This window comes from Herpailurus yagouaroundi, unplaced genomic scaffold, assembly GCF_014898765.1.
Source record: "Herpailurus yagouaroundi ecotype Mexico unplaced genomic scaffold, PumYag 192, whole genome shotgun sequence".
Classification (NCBI taxonomy): domain Eukaryota; kingdom Metazoa; phylum Chordata; class Mammalia; order Carnivora; family Felidae; genus Herpailurus; species Herpailurus yagouaroundi.
The window spans coordinates 9,021,625-9,045,280 of NW_024412423.1; the positions used below are offsets into that span (position 1 = coordinate 9,021,625).

At 37.8% G+C, this 23,656-nt stretch overlaps 1 protein-coding gene across 4 annotated transcripts in view; it reads left to right on the forward strand.

The window, feature by feature from the left end:
- PRR16 (proline rich 16) overlaps positions 1 to 23,656 on the forward strand; it is a 313,708-nt gene that overhangs the window by 81,619 nt on the left and 208,433 nt on the right. The gene's annotated exons all lie outside the window — the stretch shown is intronic.

Below are 23,656 nucleotides of genomic sequence, written 5' to 3' on the forward strand. Positions count from 1 at the left end.
TCCTGGATGGTTCAGTTGGTTAAGCGTCTGACTCTTGATTTTGGCTCAGGTCATGTCCCAGGGTCGTGGGATCGAGCCCCATGTCAGGTTCTGTGCTGGGCTTGGAGCCTGCTTAAGATTTTCTGTCTCTGTCTCTATCTCTGTCTCTCTCTCTCCTCTCTCTCTCTCTCTCACTCTCCCTCTACTTTGCCCCACTCACACTTGCGCTCTCTCTCTCTCTCTCTCTCTCTCTCTCTCTCTCTCTCTCAAATTAAAGAAGAAAAAAAAGGCAAAACATAAAAGGATTAGAAGCGGTACTTTGTGGTCTACCCCATCACCTGAAGTCTTAGGCCTGGTTTGAAGACATTTTTATTCTCTGGTCTCCCTGCATATGAAAATATTCTCACTGTTTTTCCAACCTCTGCAGGAGTCAAGCAGGCTTCCTTCCCTCCCTTCAGAATAGTTTATGTTTTCCCATTTCTCTAGTCTGGAAACATCTCCTCTTCTGTTTTAATCTACATTCTGTGTGTTTCAGGCTGAGCACAAGACTCTGAGCCCCTGGTCTGCCATGGGTCCTCTCTGACTCCGGTGGCCTTCAGTGATCTCCCTCTTGGTTACTCTTATTTCATGCTGTCACTTTTTCACTTCCTCAAAATCCTCACAACATATTAGTCAAATACATTATAAATTTTTTGAGAGGAAGAACCACAATCTAGATTTCTTTGTACTTCTGTAGCATGTGTTGGAAGATTCTGAATATATACCTATTGATTCTTTAAAATATACCTTTGTAGTCTTGGTATTGGGAAAAAATGACATACTGCTAAGGACTTAGGAGCCAAGGCAGGCCCCGGCTAACAGAGCTGTGGATGGGACATTGTCTCAATTAACTGTTTCGAATCTGGTAGGCTTTATTGTGTTCCATGGCTACAGATCTGCCTAACCTTAAACCTAGGCAGTTAACCTGCAAATGAGTCAACTCAACAAATACTTATAGAGCACCTACTACTCATAGGAATGTGACAAGCCATTTAGTGATATAGTGTTGATTAAAAGCAGATAAATCCCCATCCTCTGTGTAGTTTATGTTCTTCCCCTAGGACAAGATTTATCTAATCTCTCATCAAAATGTACAAATGCAACATTCATCTAGGGGCACCTGGGTGGCTCATTAGGTTAAGTGTCCGACTTCGGCTCAGGTCATGATCTCGTGTTCATGAGTTCAAGCCCTGCATCAGGCTCTGTGCTGACAGCTCAGAGCCTGGAGCCTGCCTGGGATTCTGTGTCTCCCTCTCTCTCTGCCCACCACCCCCCTTGCACGTACTCTCTCTTTCTCTCTCTCAAAAATAAATAAACATTAAAAAAACACACACAAAAAAAACAAATGTAGCACTCATCAGCCCTGTAAAGGACCCAAAAGGGGGATTTGGCAAAAGTCAGGAAAATCAGACAAATTTTCCTATGAGAAGAAACTGAAAAATGAATCCCAATTAACCACCCGATGAGAGGAAGTGTATCAGCACTGGACAGATGGAATGCCCTTCAAATGTTATCAGGAAAACAAAGTATTGCACAGAATGTTCCCCAGCACCTGCTTGTCATGATCACTAGAAGAGCATCTTCAAGAATATAGTCTTCTTTCACTGCGTGATGCCAACTTCACAAATGAAGCTTAACGGATTCCAGAATTTCTTGAGAAATAATAGACTTGGTCATTAGGTTTGAACAGCTCACCGCATAGGTTTTCTAAGAGGTCCCTTAGTACAGATATGATTTGGCTGCTCTGAAAATGGGAAAGAAAAACGAAGACAAAGGAAAAGTAAGTGGCACATGGCGGGTTTGATTCTTTTCCTGGCACCAGATAGAGGAAGGCTCTGGCTTTGGTGGTGAATAAATGTGAAATAAAGAAATTTTAGAAAGCAGTAATGCTTCCCTTCCACCCTGATCAGAAGTGCTCCTGTGTCCCTTATGCTGGTTGGTGTGATAGAAGGTGTGAGCGGATCTCACTGTATGCAGCAAACAAAACTGAAGATGCATCGTGTTTGAATCTAACAGCTGTAGATTTATATCCTGGTGCTGCTATTCAGAGACTGATTTCTGCACCTGTGGAAATAGGAACACTATTAGGAGGATTAATTGAGTTAATATTTGTGGATGTACCCAACAAAATATTTTGCACATAGATGTTTCCTCCATTATTTTTCCTCTTTCTTCATGACACTTATTCCTTTTCTTCCTTGCTGTTCACGTTACATTTGACCTTGAAACACATGGGTTTGAACTGTTCAGGTCCACATATGGGCTTTTTTTTTATATATGTACACTACAGTACTGTGTTTTTTTCCTTATGATTTTCTTAGAAACTTTCTCTTTTCCTTGGCTTACTTTATTGTAAGAATATGTAGTGCATGTAACATACAAAATGTATGTTAATCGACTGTTTATGTTATCAGTAAGACTTCTTGTCAACAATAAGCTATTAGTAGTTAAGTTTTGGAGGGAGTCAAAAGTAATATGTATATTTTTGGCTGCTTAGGGGTGACAGCCCTGACTTCCCCATTGTTCAAAGGTCAACTGTATTTTTTATGTGGTATAGCTTTAAGAAGGGAAGGACAGAACTTGGCAGGTGCTCTGATTATTTCAGTATCTTCATTATTCCTTACCAGCCCTCCATACTGTGTTTCCTCTTTATAAAAGGAAGGTTAATTAGCACATGACTTTTGGAGTCAGGATATCTTGGGTTAAAGTGCTGGCTCTTTGACTACGTAAGCTGTGTGAGTGTTAACTCATTCTTAAATTTTGCTTTAGATTCAGATTCAGATTCATCGTCTCTTAAACGTGGATATTAGGAACTCCCTCATCAAGCTGTTGTTGGTTTAGCATATACCTGGTATATAATCAATATACAACAAACACATGTTAGTTTCTTCTGTATGCCAGAAATAAGTCCTACTTAAGTTTAAACTCTATAAAACATCACTGTATGTTAAGTCCAAGAGTTTTCTTCCAACTTCCAATGCTTTCTTTGGTCAACAAGCAAGACCTGTGCATTCATGTAAAGGTGGGCTATGATAAATATATGAGAAATTATTTTTAATGTGGAAATAATGCCAGTGGGGGGTACAGAAAAAGACATTAGCCATAATGGAAGGGCTGGTCGGCTCACTGGAGGGAAAGTACTAGTGCATTCTCTGACTTGGTAGAACATGTTCTCTTGTGGTAGCGTCATGCCTTATGTACATAATAAATATTCAAATGTATTAGATTAGTGGCTATGTCCAACAGGAGTTCAGTGAAGGATGTGTAGAATATCTGCTGGAAGTGAGTCTCAGGCATCCTCTTAGAACCTAATTCATAGTCACCTATGGCATTTGGGGACTAAAAGTGACATGTAGCTTTCACAGTAGCAGTAGGCTATAATGCACTAAGTAGACCACTTCAGTAAGACCTCAGGAGCTTCTAAAGATTATACTGACTTGAAATTCAGTTTGTGTCTTTCACAAACTTCCAGTGGCTTCTGTCATTGTACGACTGAAGATGTTGTCAGTAGGGACTAATGGTAAACACTTCTTTCCTCCATGCCATTCTTCCTTCAAGTGACTGCATTGAGAACTATTTATTTCTTTCTTATAGATAGTCACTGATTTATTCTTTCTTATAGATAGTCACTGGTTGTAACATTAATATGACCTATTAAATGCCAAATAATTATAAAGAGAACCAAAACAGTATGGCATATGTATTATTTTGGGCAGTGGCATTGACGCTTGAAATATAGCTGATGTCAAATGGGAATTGTAAGACACGTACTTAAACACAAACACAGAATTAATTTATCTTTTTACCACTCAGAACCCATGCCATTTATATCTCTTAAAATGAACTTGCAAATAAGAAATATATTTTCTTTTTTTTTTTTAAACTTTTTTTTTCAACGTTTATTTATTTTTGGGACAGAGAGAGAGCATGAACGGGCGAGGGGCAGAGAGAGAGGGAGACACAGAATCGGAAACAGGTTCCAGGCTCTGAGCCATCAGCCCAGAGCCCGACGCGGGGCTCGAACTCACGGACCGCGAGATCGTGACCTGGCTGAAGTCGGACGCCCAACCGACTGCGCCACCCAGGCGCCCCAAGAAATATATTTTCTAATTGCATGTGGATTCAAAATAGCTAGCAATAGCCTGTTTTGCAAAATTGGAGTTGGTGTTTTGTTTTGTTTTGTTTTAAGTTAGAAATAGTTTTGGGAAACTCTTGTCATTCAAGAACTATTATTCTGGGGCACCTGGATGGCTCAGTTGGTTGAGTGCCTGACTTTGGCTCAGGTTATGATCTCACTGTTTATGAGTTCGAGCCCCACATCGGGCTTTGTGCTGACAGCTAAGAGCCTGCAGCCTGCTTCAGATTCTCTGTCTCCCTGTCTCTCTGCCCCTCCCCCGCTTGTGCTCTGTCTCTCTATCTCTCAAAAGTAAATAAAAATGTAAAAAATAATTTTTAGGGGTGCCTGGGTGGCTCAGTCGGTTAAGCGTCCGACTTGAGCTCAGGTCATGATCTCACGGTCCGTGAGTTCGAGCCCCGCGTCGGGCTCTGTGCTGACAGTGCAGAGCCTGGAACCTGTTTCAGGTTCTGTGTCTCCCTCTCTCTCTCTGACCCTCCCCCACTCATGCTCTGTCTCTCTCTGTCTCAAAAATAAATAAACGTTAAAAAAAATTAAAAAAAAATTTTTAAAGAACTATTATTTTTTATATGCAAACTAAAACCATGTTTCTTGATCTTGGACCATCCTTGTAGAAATAAATTGTGTGCGAATCTCTTCTGCAACTTTCTCTGTCTAGGCAAATTGGATCTTAGGGCCATGTCAATTTTGCAGAAGAATGTTAAAGAAATTATCGTTGTAAGTATAGCTCTTATTTCCATCAGATGTCATGCCTTAGGCAGTTCTTTAGCACTTATTTCTTATTGATTTTTAGAGTCTTCTATTGCATGTTGATGATGAATGAAAGATTAGAATTCAGATAAGGAAATCTGAGTTCTGAGTCTGCCTCCTCAACTAACCAGTTTCATCACCTTGACTTCATATATTCAACCTTCTAGGATCGCACAGTTGAATGGGCCAGGTTAATGCTGCACTCAGACTACTTCCCTCACTTTATAGTGTAGAGATTTCAGCTGGTTGGTCCAAGACAGATTTGTTCAGTTAATGTAACTAAAAAATATAATGCAGTCCTTCTACTCATTTTTGTGCTTTTTCCACAACATCTTCAGATTCCATGAAGAATGAAGAAGATAACAGATTCCAAAGTGGTAAATCATTGTCTTTCATTTAGCAGACAAATAAAATATCACATGAAATGCTTACACAGATTTTTATTCTTGCACAATTCTGTGTAGACTTACTGTTAAGCTATGATCTGAGGCCATTAAAAAAGAGCAGTGATAACCAAAGTGTAGTGTATATGCCCTAAAAACCAATTTCATCACACTTGTTTAAAATCTGGTAGACTTACTAAATGGTAAATTCATTGCTCCTTCCTCTGTACCATAGCTTGATTTTAGTAAGGCATCATCTAAACCTAACTGTTTCTGAAAGGTTCCACTCCAAATACCATCACTTTGGAAGTTAAGGCCTCAATATATGAATTCGATGGAGAGGCAAACCTTCAGCCCACAAACATTCATAGCAGGGCTTATCTATAAAATGAATAACTTTCTGGGTTTCCCAAATTATAGATGTAATTGGGTAGATAACCTGTTAAGGTTTTATCAGTTTCACTTTCTCAGTCCCTTTTTTTTCCTATGTGGGGCGGTAAAATTTTAGCTTCTGAAACGTAATTCTGACCATTGTCACAATTATTTTCCCATCTAGAAAATTGATTTTTTTTTTTAATGATAAGCTCTTACTTTCCTGGGCAGGAATTGTCTGTCAGCCAAGTCGTATTCTTTGAATATTATCACCAGACTTTTCACCAGTACCACTCTAAGACTAAAATGGAAAATCCATTTTAAATGGCATAAAATAGAAATGTGTCTTAATTTCCATTTTTGTGTGTCTCCTCCTATAGCATACAGAAAAGCATGTGTTTTGAAGGCCGAAGAGAAAATTGAGTATCTGCCTCACCTACAGTCAGTAGAGTTTTAGAGCTACATATGTACATGCATGTATCTGTATAAGACATACATATTTTCCAAACCTTCCTTACACTGCTTTATTCTACTTATATGATATTTGATTTTATTGTATCTGCACTTTTTTTTATTTTTTGCATATTGCTTTACGTGATCATTATTGTTATACTGATAATGATGAGAAGAGATACCAACTGCGTTTCAGGAGACCTGGCTGCAAATAATTGACCCTGTTGTTTGTTAGCTTTTTTTCCCACCAGCTTCACTGAGGTATTATTGACAAATAAAATGCATGTATTTAAGATGTACAGTGCAATGATTGGATACATATATTCGTTGTGAAATGGCTACCACAGTTAAGCTGATTACATATCCTTCATCTCACATAGTTACCCCTCTGTGTATTTGTGGTGAGGACATTTGAGATTGATGTCAGCAAAGTTTATGTATACAGGACATTTTTAAAACTAATGGTCATGATGCTATACTTTCAGTTTCTAGAACTTCTTTATATGGTAACTAGAAGTTTATACCATCTGACCAATATCTCTCTTTTTCCCAACCCCACCAACCACCAGCCCTTGTCACCTACCCTTCTATTCTCTGATTTTATTTTTATGTATGTATGTATGTATGTATGTATGTATGTATGTATGTATGTATTTGGATCAGTATATAAGTAAAATTATGTAGTATTTGTCTTTCTGTGTCTGGTTTACTTTACTTAGCCTAACATCTTCCAGATTCATCTATATTGTCACACATGGCAGGATCTCCTTTTTAGAGGGTAATATTTCAGTGTGTGTGTGTGTGTGTGTGTGTGTGTGTGTGTGTGTGTGTGTGACATTTTCTTTATCAATTCATTTGTTGATGGACACTTACCATGTTTACATATTTTGGCTACTACAAATAAGGCTGCGGTACACATGGGAGTGCAAATATCTGTTCAAAATACTGATTTTATTTCCTTTCATAGACCCAGAAATGAGATTGCTCAATCAAATGGTAGTTCTGTTTTTAATTTGCTTAGGAATCATGATACTGTTTTCCATAACTGTTGCACCAGTTTACGTTCTGACTAACAAGTGCATGGATTGCCTTTTTTCCACAGTTTTGCCAACACTTGTTAGTTTTAGACTTTTTGATACTGGTCATCCTAATAAGTGTGAGGGAGTACTTTATTATGGTTTTGATTTGCTTTTACCTGATGATTAGTCATGTTCAGCATTTTTTCATATCCCTATTGGCCATTTTTGTCTTTTCGAGGGAATGTCTAACCAGGTTGTTGGCCCGTTTTCTAATACAGTTATTTGTTTATTTGTTATTGAATTGTATAAGTTCTGTGTATATTGTAGGTATTAGCACCTTATCAGAAACAGGGTTTGCAAATATTTTCTCCTGTTTCACATATCGCTTTTACATTTTGTTCACTGTTTTCTTTGCAGAAACATTTTAGTTTGATATAGTTCCACTAGCTCATTTTTTTGCTTTTGTTGCCTGTGCTTTTTTTAAAAAAAAATTTATTTAAATAGTTTTTTTTTTTATTTTTTATTTTTTTAAATTTACATCCAAATTAGCATATAGTGCAACAGTGATTTCAGGAGTAAATTCCTTAGTGCCACTTACTCAGCCCATCCCCCCTCCCACAACCCCTCTAGTAACCCTCAGTTTGTTCTCCATATTTATGAGTCTCTTCTGTTTTGTCCCCCTCCCTGTTTTTATATTATTTTTGTTTCCCTTCCCTTATGTTCATCTGTTTTGTCTCTTAAAGTCCTCATATGAACGAAGTCATATGATTTTTGTCTTTCTCTGACTGACTAATTTCACTTAGCATAATACCCTCCTGTTCCATCCACGTAGCTGCAAATAGCAGGATTTCATTCTTTTTGATTGCCAAGTAATACTCCATTGTGTGTGTGTGTGTGTGTGTGTGTGTGTGTGTGTGTGTGTGTATGTGTGTGCACACCACATCTTCTTTATCCATTCATCCATCAATGGACATTTGGGCTCTTTCCATACTTTGGCTATTGTTGATAGTGCTGCTATAAGCATGGGGGTGCATGTGTCCCTTTGAAACAGCATCCCTGTATCCCTTGGATAAATGCCTACTAATGCAGTTGATGGGTCGTAGGGTAGTTCTATTTTTAGTTTTTTGAAGAACCTCCATACTGTTTTCCAGAGTGGCTGCACCAGCTTGCATTCCCATGTTGCCTGTGCTTTTGATGTCAAAACAAAAAGAAAAAAAAATCACTTTCAAAACTAATACTTTGGGTAAATCTCTGGCAGTCCTGGATATTCATTTTCTTATGCAAAATAAAGGGTTTGATTATAGATCATTAAAATTCTTGTGGTTTCTCTTGCATTCTTGAATGGGATTGTAATATATAATTATATTTAAATTCATTCGATATTTAGTAGAAGAAATATGAACCATATCTGATAATTAGGTTATTGACAATTTGAAATTATTTAGTAGCCCTTGAAATACGTAACATGGTTTTCAAACTTAGAATCCTTACATACAGGTACCTCAGAAGAATCATTTTGGAATTCATTCTATGTGAAACCTGTTAATATTAGAAAATATTTGAAATTTGAAAGGATCAGGGCTATGGTCATTGATTAAAATAAACTACAAAGTATGGGAGATTTTTGTTAGAAATGAGGCATTTTATCATATTCAAGTTTTTAAACTATTTAAGCATTTCCATGTAAACTGTTGTTTAAAATAATCCATTCTCTATGTTAATTAACTCACTTGTGTAAGTCTTTTCATAGTGTGTACTTATATCAAACTATCATGTTGTACACTTAAATATGTTAAAATTTTATTTGTCAATTACACTTCAGTAAAGCTGAAAATAAAATAACATAAAATCATCCATTCTTCCCACAAAACAGAATAAAGGCCCTGAGATTTTGCCAACTAAAAGGCTGAAAGACCATTAAGAAGTAAGTTGGTATAATGACTTGGAGGTAAATTCTTTATTTATATACATGATATGTAGTATAGAAAGATAACAGATATTTGGAAGGATTATAAATAGGTTATTAACTCTACTTCTCTGTGCTTGATGTAGGAAATTTTGAAACAAAATCAGTATCTTGTCACTAGGCTCTAATGTCAGTTATATACATACCTTTGAATATGATCTTATGTATTTATTATTTTAGGTAACGATTAGTCATATCATTCTGGGAAACAATTGAGTGATGATGTTATTTTTAAAACCCCTATTATATAAATTCCTTTAACAAATAATACTATCTTCATTTCACTATCTTCCAACCATTTTTATACACTTTCTGTAAGGCACTTTACTGGTTACTCTTTATGAATGAGATACAGCTTGTATACTCTATTATGACATCAATAAAATATGCAGGCTTCATTTGATACTTTAGTAATTTTGGTTTTGGTTATTTTTGGATTACAGCACACAACAGTACAAATTAAAGTAAAAATTGTATTGTCATGTATTAGTAATCCACAATGCCCAGATATATCTAATAGCATAATGGGTTGTAACAGTTTCTGGAAAGTATACCAGTGATCCTTTATATGCATGTATTTTGTACTTGTCCTAGAATGCTGGCTCTTTTTTAATTTCTTCATATGTGATATATTAGAAGTTAACTAGAGGCAAAAGAATTTTTAAAAAAATATTAAAGGGAGGTATAACCTTGAAATACAAAGTGATACCTTGATATAATTATACATGTCCTTGAGATGAAATGAGACTTTGAGGTTCTATACTCTTAAATGTGGAAACTAGCCTATTCAGACTAGATAATCAGATGAACCTTGCCTAAATGCAGAGAAACATTTCAAAACCAGTAGTTTCAAGAAGAACTTGTTCTGCTCTGTTTGATTGGATATCTAATTCATCAACCTGTGATCTGGAAAGATAATAGGTGTTTGAAATAAAGCTGGATTGTGACTCCTTTCTCTACCCTTTCCTTCTTGTAAGATCCCTAGCCACTTTCTGGCCTTACACATAAAATAAAAAGTAGTGCTCTCCACTTAAGGGTTTGTGGGATGGAAGAGTGCTGGATAAGAAATATTTTTAATTTTAGCATGCATTATTTTTCTAAATGTTTCTTTACTTTTGAGAGAGAGAGAGAGAGAGAGAGAGAGAGAGAGAGAGACAGAGACAGAGACAGAGAGACAGAGCACTATCCTGAGAGGGGCAGAGAGAAAGGGAGATGCAGAATCTGAAGCAAGCTCCAGGCTCCGAGCTGTCAGCACAGAGCCCAATGTGGGGCTCGAACTCATGAACTGTGAGATCATGACCTGAGCTGAAGTTGGATGCTTAACCAACTGAGCCACCCTGGCACCCCTAATTTTATATTGCATTGTAATAAGCCTTATGCGTTAGCCTCTTAAAACCCGATACCTGTAAAATATCTTTCTATTTCCTTGTTTTGAGTACTGAGCTTATTATAAGTGCAATTAACTTTGCAATTGCATCACAAATGGATTTCTTTCACAGTATTTTGACATTTCAATTTATCCTGAATCATTTTTCCCCCGAATTTTGACAGGGCTGATTTAGCTTCTTCACACATGGATCATGGCATATTCTGTGTTAAATGTATAAACAGGTCATGGTTGGCTGTGTGGGTGACTTTACCCTGCCCCTTCCAGTGGATGTCACCAAAACAATACCTTGACTGTCATGTACTGCTTCTGTATCCTACTGGGTTTTACGTATTTTTCTTTTTTTGGCATTTGTTTTCACTAACAATCTAGGCTTTCTTCACCCTACAACCATTTGGAAAAATGACTTTTGCTGAGGTATGCTGTCTTCTGAGGGAAGGGTTTTTTATTTATTTATTTATTTATTTATTTATTTATTTTTTGATCACTAATGTCAAAATATGGTTCTATCCATGTATATGAAAAACAAAGGGAGAAATTGAAACACTCATCTCTGGTTGTAAAATTCATTAACTATTAAATAGTTTCTGGCTCCACATTCTATAAAATTTAAGTTTCAAAAGGACATTCACTTTACAGCGAGTCTCTTCTCTGTCTCCCTGCCTCTCGCTTCCTTTTCCCGGGAAGCAAAGTCTGTTAACGGTTTCTTGAACTGCTTCCCATACATATTCCAGAAGTAATTCTCTATGAATTCAATCACAAAAGCACTTTTACCCTAACTTATCCAGCATCATGCTGTGCTTGGGCTTGACTCTAGTCTTTGATATATTACTCTTAAACTGTAAAAAAAATAAAAAAATAAAAAAGAAGTGATTTTCTTACATGTGTGGTGAAGTTCTATCATTATTTTTTGTTTCTGTTCCTAAGGCAAACTCAGCTTCTGCAAAATTTTTAAGTAAACTGCTTTTCTGTGGTTTGTATTTTGTCTTCTATACTTATCAGATCAGTGTATGTTATGTTTTTATGGTTCTCATATCTTATAGATTGGTGTAGAGAAATAAATCTGCTATCCTAAGCCAGATATTTCATGCATGCCATTACACCTCTAATGGCTCTCTTGTGTCTACCCATGGGCCATATAGGCTCTTAATTTCAAAATTCATACTCATTCTGTGTTGCTGGCTTACTGGACTAATTTCTTTTTTTCTGAGATATAATGTACTTGCCTAGGGCCCTGTTATGGATTAAATGTCTGTATAACTCCAAATTCTTTTTTTTTTTTTTAATGTTTGTTTACTATTTTGAGAGAGAGACAGAGTGTAAACAGGGGAGGGGCAGAGAGAGAGGGAGACACAGAATCTGAAGCAGGCTCCAGGCTCTGAGCTGTCAGTACAGAGCCCAACGCGGGTCTCGAACCCACAGACTCTAAGATCATGACCTGAGCTGAAGTTGGCCGCTTAATAACCAACTGAGCCAGCCAGGCGCCCCCTATATACCTCCAAATTCTTATGTCGAAGCCCTAACTCCCAATGTAACAGTATCAGGAGATGGGGCCTTTGAAAGGGAGTTTGGTTTAGATGAGGTCATGAGGGGGTGGGGTACTCATGATGGGATTAGTGCCCCCTAGAATGAGGGACCAGAGAGCCTATTGTTCCTCCCCAACAACAGGCCTTGTGCCTTGTAGAAGGTAGAAGGTCGAAGGCCATCTGCAAAGCAGAAAGAGAGCTCTCAACACACATTAGATCTGCTGGCCCTGATCTGGGCTGGCCATCTGAGCTTCCGGGACTGTGAGATACAAATGGTTTTTGCTGTTTAAGTTACCCAAGCTGTGGTATTTTGTAATAGCAGTCCAAACTGTCTAAGATAGACCCAGGCAACCTGTTCAGTAGAGCCTCTTACCTGAGGGACTAGACTTTACTTTGCTTTTTCAGTTAACCTTCTTACCACTTTGCTTTTCCCATCCCATTTGCCTGGAGTAGACACTGTTCATAGAGTCTGGTGGGAAATTAGCCTTAAGATAAGTGACTACCTTTTAGAGGACAGTCCTGTGTAACAAATGATCTGTCTTGTTGGACAAGGCCCTATCTAGTCCAAGCCCTGTTTCCTTTCCGCCCATCTCCCCTGTGATTCAGAATGTCTTTTGGATGAAGCTACAGACTGTATGACATTTGTATGGATTTCATGTGGTTGCAAGGTAGATTTCTAACATGATATGACACAAGCTTTAGTTTACGTGAATTTACTAGAGCCTTGCATGTTTCCTGTGGTTCTTTGTACGTCACCAGTACTGCTGGACAAGTGATTATGAGCTTTGTGCTGTGAGATAATTTCTTCTTTGAGTATTAGTCATTTTTTAGGAGACCTGGGGAATCCAGAAAAATGGATGTGCATGGAGCCAGGCAGTGTGCAGGCGTCACAGGAACTGCAGAGGGCGACACATTACCCTAATCGGCCTGGCTTCCCAGAAGTCTAGGTCTCCAGGTCCGTGCAGGGAGATTCTGCATCAATGGGGCTGAGCTCAAACCCAGACAGTATGTACTTTTTAATGCTCCTTGGGTGGCCCAGCTGTGCAGCTAGTGGGGAATCACAGCCCCCAAGAGCCAGAGATGAACTTTATAAGAAAGATCTTTTTTTTATTTAAATCTTTTTTATAAATTTTTTTAAAATTTATTTTGAGAGTGAGAGAGAGGGAGAGAGAGAGAGAGAGCACACAAGCAGGGGAGGAGAAGAGTGAGAGCGGGAGAGAGAGAATTCTAAGCAGTCTCTGCATTGTCAGCACAGCGGTTTGTGAGTTCCAGCCCCGTGTCAGACTCTGTGCTGACAGCTTGGAGCCTGAAGCCTGCTTCTGATGCTGTGTCTCCTTCTCTCTCTGCCCCTCTCCTGCTAGTACTCTGTCTCTCTCTCTCTCAAAAGTAAATAAACATTTTTAAAAAATAATGCATATTAAAATTAATATGTGCAGAGCCTGATGCAGGGCTCGAACCCATGCACCGTGAGATTGTGACCTGAGCCGAAACCAAGAGTCAGATGCTTAACTGATTGATCCACCCAGGTGCCCCGAGAAAGACCTTTCTAAAAAAAAAAAAAAAAACAACCCAAAGCAAATCACCTGGGGGGGGCGGGGGGGGGGGGGCGGAAATGAGTTTTTAAGGTTTATGTAAAAAAAGAAAAAAAGAATATAAAGAAACTCATTGTTTCCCTCCATCTCCTCACTTTCTCTACCACCTAATCCTAATCCAGGGAACCAATTTAAAGCAGAAATTCCTGTTTAATATTTATGGATTTATTGTCTGTGTTGTATAGCATGGCATACAGGCTACAGCACTTTTCATGTTCGTAGCATACAGGGTAATATAAAAGTGAGAATTAACACATTGTTCGGTAGTGATTGATCCTATAATACCACCAGCTTTTTCTTTGTAAAGCGATTTTGATACTTTTTTGGCACACAGGATTTACACACTAACTGTCTTGATACACTGGGTTAAGTTGTCAGAACCATCTGAGTAGAAGTTTTGTGAAATGAATTTAGCTAATTTTATAACAACTGTGAAATGTTTCTGTAACGCTGTCATCACCGGCTCCTGACAAACACACTATAGAATCACCAGCCACTTCTCAGAGCTTCGATACCAGCTCGCCTGTCTGGTTTCTCAACTCGTGGGGTTTCTTTGTGTTTTTTTTTTTTTTTCCCCTTTTTTTTTTTTTTTTATATCTTCCCCTCACTCAAGTGAGAGTGTTTCATTTCACTCATGTTTTGACAGCACTGTTCCGTACATCCTTCTCATCACTGTCCTGCTTTAGAGGTTGTTTTTCTTTCCATTTATAAATGTTTATAAACATGTGTTAGATGGTCTCAGATTTTCTGTTGTATACTCGTGAAAGACTTTTTAAAATTGATTGTTTACTGTATCCTCCATGAGCATTGGGATGCTTTGAAAACAAACAAAGAAAGAAACAAACAAAAAAACAAACGTGCTCTCAGGGCACATGGGTCTGACTTCAGCTCAGATCATAATCTCATGGTTCATGAATTCAAGCCCTGCATTGGGCTGTCTGTTGTCAGCATGGCGCCCTCTTCAGATGCTCTGTCCCCCTTTCTTTCTGAGTCTCCCCTGCTCCTGTACGCACGCATGCTCTCTCTCAAAAATAAACATTAAAACACTTTTTAAAAAACAAAGTATAAAAAATGTATTCTCTTATGCACCTGAAAATATGTGTAAAAACTCTTAAGTGTGCACAAACTGTTAGAGCATCCCATGTAATGCTCTGGGGAGAGACATTTGGTAGGCAAGGGTTAAGGCAAATTCATGGCTTCAGTTTGAAGAGTGATGAGTTTTGGGGGTTTTCCATTCAACCTGGAATCTTGTGTCTTGGAAACAGAGCAGCTCCAGTAAGAATTTGGCTACCACCCTGAGACAGCATGGACATGCTTTACAGAGTGTGTTCGCTTAATAAGGATTTACTGTCTTGGAAGAGATAGTAAAGTACAAATCATGGTTCCTGAACGCAGCAAGCTTATGAGTTGAACAAGGCAAGAAGCATCCCACAGCACAGCAGAAGACATCCGTCGGAACAGAAAACGCTCAAAGAGATGGCGAAAACAGAACATTACCCCATGAAGGACAGCAGAAAAGTGCCATAGTGTCCTGTGAAGTCCCAGCATGATCAGGGAAGTGTTCATAAAGACATGGCACTGAAGTATGGGCAGGAATTTGCTAGATGGAAGGTGGACATAATAAATACCAGGAGGGGGCGGGGGGAGGCGGTGTTTGGAAGCAAGGGACATGGCTGGCAAGAGCTGGGTGAAAGGTTCGTAGTGTAAGGAACTCTTGGAGATAAAATGAGTTATTGGATCAGACAGCATAAAATTCCAGGGATAGGATTCAGTTTAGATATGGCTGATTGGGGTCTGAAGGTGTGACCAGGACCTGGATTCTCTGTTGTTATTTCTTGACCTTGTGTTCCCAGGGTTTATTCCTTTTCAAGTTTACAAGGATTATATTGTTCATCCAGATGAGTACATCCCAGTCATTTCCATGGACGAGAAATAAAAGCTCCAGCAAACCTCTCTCAATGATTTCCCTGGCTCCCTTTGAAGGCATTACTGTGGGTTGAGAGGATGGGGTGTATTGAATGGTTCCTGCCAGTCACTTTCATTCCTAGAACTGACTTTGTCCCACCCGCCTGGAAGAAAAGGAGTGTAAATGTTGAAAAGGCAAACACTGGCTGTGCTGCTTAGCCAAATATATGGGTCCAGATGTGTAATGTAGGGAGTGAAGAAGCTCAGGTGGTTCATGTTCATTTTCAGTAGAAACATGAAACATGGCCTGGTACAAAGAATAATGGGAAAGCCCAACATTCGAATAACCTACCGCCTGGGCTTTATACTGCTAGGTATTTTACCAATGGAAACGCTTGCACATGTGCATAGAGACATGTACAGGCATATTCATAGTAGCTCTATGCAAAGTAGCAAATTTGAAAACAACCTAAATGTGAATCACTACAAGAGTGGAGGAGTCTTTTGTTGTGTATTCATAAAATAATACCATAGGCAAAATGAATAACCAGTAGCAAAATGCGTTGACATGGATTAATCTTAGTAATAAGTCTTTCAGTGAAAAAAAAAAAAAAAGGATTCCCAAAGATTACACACATGATCATCTTTTTGCAAGTTTAAAACCAACTGAGTTTTAAAAATATGTAGTTTTTAAGAATCATGCAAATGCAATAGAATTATACACAAAGGGAGGAGACAGAAAAGAAATAAACAAAGGAATGGGTAATATACATGGCAGTGTCATGTGGCTCGGGAAAACAATCCATGTAAGATAATAGAGGATGCTGAAGGGGAAATGTTGGGATGTTATTTAATATGTGATGGTCATCGATGTCTTCTCTTAAAAGATAGCGTTGAAGCAGAGAATGGATGGAAGTGAAGGAGGGAGCCGTGTGGTTGACACAGGAAGAAATCTCTTCTGTGAAGCGGGGGGGGGAGTAAGTGCAAATGCAGTAGTTACTGTAGTGGAAGTGTGCTTAGGGTGTCCCAGCAGCTTCAGAGAAGCCAGTCTGGATGAAGAACAGTGGTATGGGGTAACATGGTAGGGTGCAAAGTCAGGACGGCAGAGGGGGTTCAGATCACGTAGGGTTCTCAAAGCCATTATAAAGACCTGGCAATTGACCTCCATTAGATAGGAATCCTTTGGAGGGTATTGAGGAAGGGAGTGATACAGTAATTTTAAAAGAGTTACTATGGCTTCTTTATAAAGAAAAAAAATGGGAAGGCCAAGCTTGAAATTGGGGAGGTCAGAGAGCACTTAAAAGGCTTTGAAGTCATCCAAGAGAAGGGTGATGGTTCCTTGGGAAAACATGATTGTTCTGGTTATCTATTACTTTGGAATAAATGACCCTGAACTTAGTGGCTTGTAACAACAGCCAGTGTATAATATGTCACATTTTTGTGGGTCGCACATTGAAAATAACGCCCTCAACTGGAAGTTGTGCTTCATGAGGAGTAAACAAGGATCATTTTGAGGTGTATGGCTGGTGGCTTATCTGGAGGATCCAAGACCACTTCAGACACATACTTGATGCCTTGGAAGGGAGATCAAGAAGGCTGGGCTTCCTTGAATCCCTCTCTCCTTCCATGCAGTTTCAGAACCTCTCCACATGGTCTTTTCCAGTGTGTTATTCAGACTACTTACATAGTGCTTTACAGCTCCAAGAGGAAGTATCGTAGTAGACCAGAAGTGATAGCTGCCTGTGTCTTAAGGCCTGGATCTAGAAAGTGGGGCAACATCACTAGTGTCATATTCTATTTGTCATAGCTGCCACAGGACCCACCAAAATTCCAGGGACTGGGATTTAAGCTTTATGTCTTGATGGGAGGACTCTCAAAGAATTTGTGGGCATATATAACCTGCCATAGTGCAAGAGGTGCAGATTGTGAGAAAAGGTTGAATTCTGGTTAAGTTTTAAGGACTTAGCCTGTAGGTTTGGCTAATGGATTAGATGTGCCTTTGAAAGAAAAAAGAAGAATCATGTTTGGCAGTATGATTTTATTTTTATCTAGACACCTGGAGGAATGCGGTTGCCGTTTACTGATACAGGGAAAATTGTGGAAAGCAAAAGCAGAAGTTCCATTTTGCACATGGTAAATTTGAGCTGCCTGGTAGACATCTGAATGGACATATCAAGTAGGTTGCCAGATATATGACTGTGGAGTTCAAGAGAGAGGTTTGAGCAGAGGCTATTTGCATATAGATGGTATTTAAATTAATGGGACTGGATGAGCTTCATTTAGGGAGGAGAGTAGGTGGAGAAGAGGAGAAATCTAATTAAGGAGCCTAAGGGAATTTTAAATATTAGCAATTACTGAAAGGAGGAAGAACTAGCAAAGAAGCCAAGAGAGAGTGGGTCATGAAGAACCAAGGGAAAATGATGTCTTAGAAGCCTAGTAAAACTTTCTGAAGGACTAGGAATGATCAAATTAGTTACACATGGCTGATTACGTAGGTGAGGACTACAACTTGAATATTATCTTGGCACCTAGAATCCATTGGTGAACCTTATGGGAGCTATTTGAGTCCTAGGAACAAAAACCTATCTGAGTGTTCCCAGAAAACAAGTAGAGAAAGCGAGCATGGACAAAATCCATATATTATATGGATCCATACATTATATTCCTCTTGTTGGCCCACATGAAATGTCTCTATTCTCAGTCTTGGCCTCTGTGTCTGAACAGAGGGGACACCAAGGGCTCCGGGGATTTGTCTCAACTTAAGGGCACTTGCTAAATTAACGCCTATGACTTTAAGTCTGTGACTTAAAGAATGTTGGCTAGAATTGTTTTTGGCCATTGAGTATGTTTCTATCTGTCTCCCTCTCACGCTGTTAAATATCCAGAAGTCTTCTCCACTTTGAGTTTAAATGCTTGTTTGGAAATGCCTTGTTACTACTATGTCAAAATGGCAAGAGGAATAAATTCTGATTTCAAATCTGTGAGGAAAAAAATGGAATTTGAAAGCCTTTGGGCTTATACTTCTCAGCTGGCCACAGGTCACACCATTATATGCTGTCTTCTTATTATTTCCCTCTTTGTCTCTAAAGGCATTGGTATGTGAACCGGTGTTTTCACTGTGGCAAGGCTACAACCTTCTTTTGGATTAATTTGCTAAAACTTTAGGAGCACAGTGAGCCTGGAGGACATTGACCCCACTGGTAGGAACTCACTGCTACTCACTGGATGATCTTGACAACAGTGATGTTAATGATGGCACCATCGCCTCTGCAACACTACTGCAAGAGAAAGAGGTGCTGTGGTAATTATGTTATACATCCTGTCCCATAGAATAGTTCCTATACATTGGGGTAGGAATTACTATTGTTGCCATTTACAGATGAGAAATTGAGATTTAATAAGGTTCAATAACTTGTTTAGTGTCATATATCCAGTCTGTGCTATCAACACACAAAGGTAGGGAGAATGGAAAGCTTTTAAGGTTTGAGTGCTATTTCCCCTTTGCCAGCTTTAATTCAAATTAGTGAAATAGGATAGCAACTAACCTACTTATGCTTTATTGCAAGAAACAATCAGAATATATATATATATATATATATATATATATATATGAATACTTTTAATCGACAAAACATTATATGATTTTGAGATACATTTCTACAATAAAAGTTGGAACACATTGTTTTAACCTTTTGGCTGACCCATTTTTTAAGGTTGACAATTTGTAGTACTTTTACCTTGGTCTTTTCTTTAAGTTTTCTGGATTGCTAATTTCAATGAAATAGAGTTTTGTGTTAAATGATTGCCTTTCATATTTTTCTACCTGAAGCCAAATGATTTATATGTGCCTTTTTCTGCAAAAATAAGTCATATATTAATAGTAAATATATTTGTTTTTTGGGTGTGGAATTTTGTAGGTTCTTTATAGATTTTGGATACCAACGCTTTATCCAATATGTCATTGTGTGTATGTGTGTGTGTGTGTGTGTGTATAGTAACATACATAATATATAATAATATATATAATGAAATACTCCTCAGCAATGAAAAAGTATGAAATCTTGCCATTTGCAGCAATGCAAATGGAATTAGAAGATATTATGCTAAGTGAAATAAGTCAGAGAATGAGATATCATATGATTTCAGTCATATGTGGAATTTTAGAAACTCAGACAGATGAACATAGGGGAAGGGAAGGAAAAATAAGATAAAAATAGGCATGGAGGTAAACCATAAGAGACTCTTAAATACAGAGAACAAACCAAGGGTTGCTGGGGGCGGTAGAGGGGTGGGTGGGGGGTGTATTAAAATGTTGACAGGCATTAAGGAGGGCACTTTTCAGGATGAGCACTGGATGTCATATATAAGAGATGAATCACTGGGTTCTACTACAAGTGTATGTTAACTAACTTAAAAATAAAATTTAAAAATAGCAAATATAACTTTTATAGCATTTTTAGTAGTATTGATTTGCCTAGTTTTTGTGATTATTCTCAATTCAAATAAAAGTCTTTGTGTTTAAGCTGAAAACAGCAAAGCTTAGAGAAGCATAAATAGGACTTAAAGAAATAAAAAGTGTTAACTGGTTTTTAAAACATATTTGTATTTATGTTAAACTTACAGGTAAATTACAAGAAGAGAAATCCTGAAACTTTTTAAAAAATAAAATGTTAAGTTCTCTCTTCTTTCTCTGTTAAGTTATGAAAGACAAGTTTCTTTCCATTTATTTTCATTTTTATATTATTTCACCCAGGGGAATACAAGTAGAAAGCTATTTATACTTGGTATCTACCAATTTATAAATTCCATGAAACTAATTAATTCATATATCAAAAGGTATGCTGAAACAATACTGCAAAGCATGTTGTCTGTTTTCTCTTTTTTTCAAATAATTATAAATATAAGCTTAACATTGGGATTGTTTAGTTTGAAAAATTCAGAAAGGACTGGATTTAAGACAGTTATTCAGTGGCCCAGATTATTCCAGATTAATCTAGAGGGAAAACATGACACAGAATTTGATTTAGGCAATCTTGAGATACTCCAAATTCAGGATTTAGTCTGTTCTGAAATGTCTCCCAAACTGCCAAGATCCTAGCATTCCATGGAGTGGAATCCATCATACCATCCTCTCTGTCGCCATCTCTGTCTAGTCAACGGTACTGCATCTGTATGGTCACCACATTTGCCAAGAGGAAGCGTTTACTTTTCTGGCCAAGTGAATGTATATGCACAAAAAAATTAAGAAATTTATGGAAGGAATTAACTTGAGAGAAGTTTGGGATTTTTTTTTGTTTTTCTACTTTTCTAATTCTAGCTTTATAATTAACAACAGATAGAAGAGGGCATCCCAGCTTTTGCCCCTACAGAGTATTCAAAATGTCTTCTTTTTGAAAACTCTGATAGAAACACTTCTCTTGGAAAACCAGAGGTTTTGATACAAGTTAGACCTTTTGAAAATAACATTTTTTTTCCTATGTGTAAAAACACCATAGACTCGTTGTCATAAGTTCAGCTAATATACTGAAATGTAAAGAAGAAAGTATGGCATACCACAGAAATACTGCATATTCAGTTCCAGACCATGACAGTAAAGCTAGTCAAATGAATTTTTTTGTTTCTCACTGTCTATGAAAATCATGCTTACAGATACTGTATCTGTTAAGTGTGCAGTAGTTATTATGTCTAAAAAACAACATGCATACCTTAATTACAAAACACTTTATTGCCAGGGTGCCTAGGTGGCTCAGTTGGTTAAGCATCTGACTTCAGCTCAGGTCTTGACCTCATGGTTCAGGAATTCAAGCGCCACATCTGGCTCTCTGCTGTCAGCACAGAGCCATCTTTGGATCCTCTGTTTCCGCGCCCCCCCCCCCCCGCCGCTGTTCCTCTGTTCACACGGACACTTTGTCGTTATCTCTCAGAAATGAATAAACATTAAAAAAATAGAAAGATATTTTTAAAAAGCACTTGATTGTTTAAAAAAGCTAATCATCATCTGAGCTTTCAACAAGTCATAATCACTAATCAAAGACCACAACAAATATAGTAATAATCAAAACGTTTGAAATATTGGGAGAATTACCAAAATGTGACACAGGAAAACAAAGTGAGCCCTGTGGGAAAAATGGCACTGGTAGACTTGCTCGCCACAGGGTTGCTACAAACCTTCAATCTATAAAAAACATAAGAGCTGCAAAGTTCAATAAAGTGAAGTATAAAAAAACAAGGTATGCCTTAAAACATAATTCCAGGACAAAAATTGGTGCTCTCACATAGAAATTCTTGTAGTTAATTTCTTCCATGGGACCAGTTTAAAAAGATTTTTTTAATGTTTATTTATTTTTGAGAGAGACAGAGCATGAATGGGGGAGGGGCAGAGAGAAAGGGAGACACAGAGCTCGAAGCTGGCTCCAGGCTCTGAGCCATCAGCACAGAACCCAATGTGGGGCTGGAACTCATGAGCCGTGAGATCATGACCTGAGCTGAAGTCCGATGCTTAACCAACTGAGCCACCCAGGCACCCTGTGTGGGACCAGTTTTAAATGTTAAAGTCGTAGGGTAAAGAAAATTTGTTAGTGTTATGGAATTGTCAGATTTTGGAATTCTACTTCTTTCATGAAGATACTATGTGTATCTTTTTAAGTTAAAGCACATTGATATTCATAGCTATTTTGAATATGGGTATATATTATGAAAAGCCATACTTACTGGATTTTTTTTTTAATAAATGAAGCATTCTGTGATGTTAGGAAAATGTGAAGCGACTTCACTCAAGAAACATTTACTGAGCACCTACATGCCAGTTACTATTGTTGATGCTACAAGATCTCCAACTCCTCGTTCTCTAAGAAACTAGTAAAGTCGTAGAATTAGCAATATGATGAGATTATAAGCATTAATTTTTATTTTGTTCCCAGACCACTTTTAAAAAGCAACTGAGTTATCTATAATACTTGCTGATTCATGCTTGTGTATTAACAAAGCTAAATTTAGTACTCAAAATGTCTGTAGCTTGGGGCACCTGGGTGCCTCAGTCTGTTGAGCATCCAAGTCTTGGGTTTTGGCTCAAGTCATGATTTCATGGCTTAAGTCATGATTTCATGGTTCATGAGTTTGAGCCCTGCATTGGGCTCTGTGCTGGCAGCCAGCACAGAACCTGCTCTCTCTCTTTCTTTCTGCCCCTCCCCTGCACTGTCTCTCTCTCTCTCTCTCTCTCTCTCTCTCTTTCTCAAAATAAATAAAGAAGCATTAAAAAAATGTCTGCAGCTGTGGAGAAATAATTTTTTTTGCAGTAAATAATGCTATTTCAATTGAATATATAGACTGGAAATAATAAATGAATTTTATTATTCCTGTCATTAAGAAAATCACTGTTAGCATGACTGTAGCTCTAACACTGAAAGAGAAAACAATATAACTTTTGTGAAAAAATAGAATATCTTTATTACCTTTTAGTAAGCAAAGAATTTTTTAAGAAACACAGGAAGTTCTATCTGTAATGGAAAAATATCAATAGACTGGGCTAAATGCAGTTGAGCTACTATTTATGAAAAAATCACAAAGAGAGTGAAAGGGGAAAACACAAGGAGGAGAATTTTAATATGTATATTTGATAAAGAACTTAATTCCAAAATATACAACTCATTCTGACAAATCAGCAGCAATAAGAAAAGACAATGCCATGCAAAAAAAAAAAAAATGCACAAATGGTGGGAATGTCCATTTTACAAAAGCATTTATGTAAATGACCAAAAAACATATAAGAATCTACCCAATTTCTTTAATCAAAGAGAAATGCAAATAAAACCCACTCTATGATATTTATAAACATGCATCACAATGATTAAAATGAACAAAATATAGTATGAAAAGCTGATGAGGACAAGGAACAACTGGAACTCTTATGTCATTATGTCATTAGTAGACACATAAATTGGTTTGACTGCTTTGAAAACCATGTCTGGAGTCTTCTGAAGCTGAACAGAACATATACAGTAAAAGACAGAAATTCCATTTCTAGGTATATACCAAAGGAACTTGTTCATATGTTTACTGAAAGACATGTAAAGTAATGGTATAGCAGGAATATTTAAAATAGCTCCAAAGTAGAAGTAACCCAATTGCACATCAATAATGAAATGGACAGT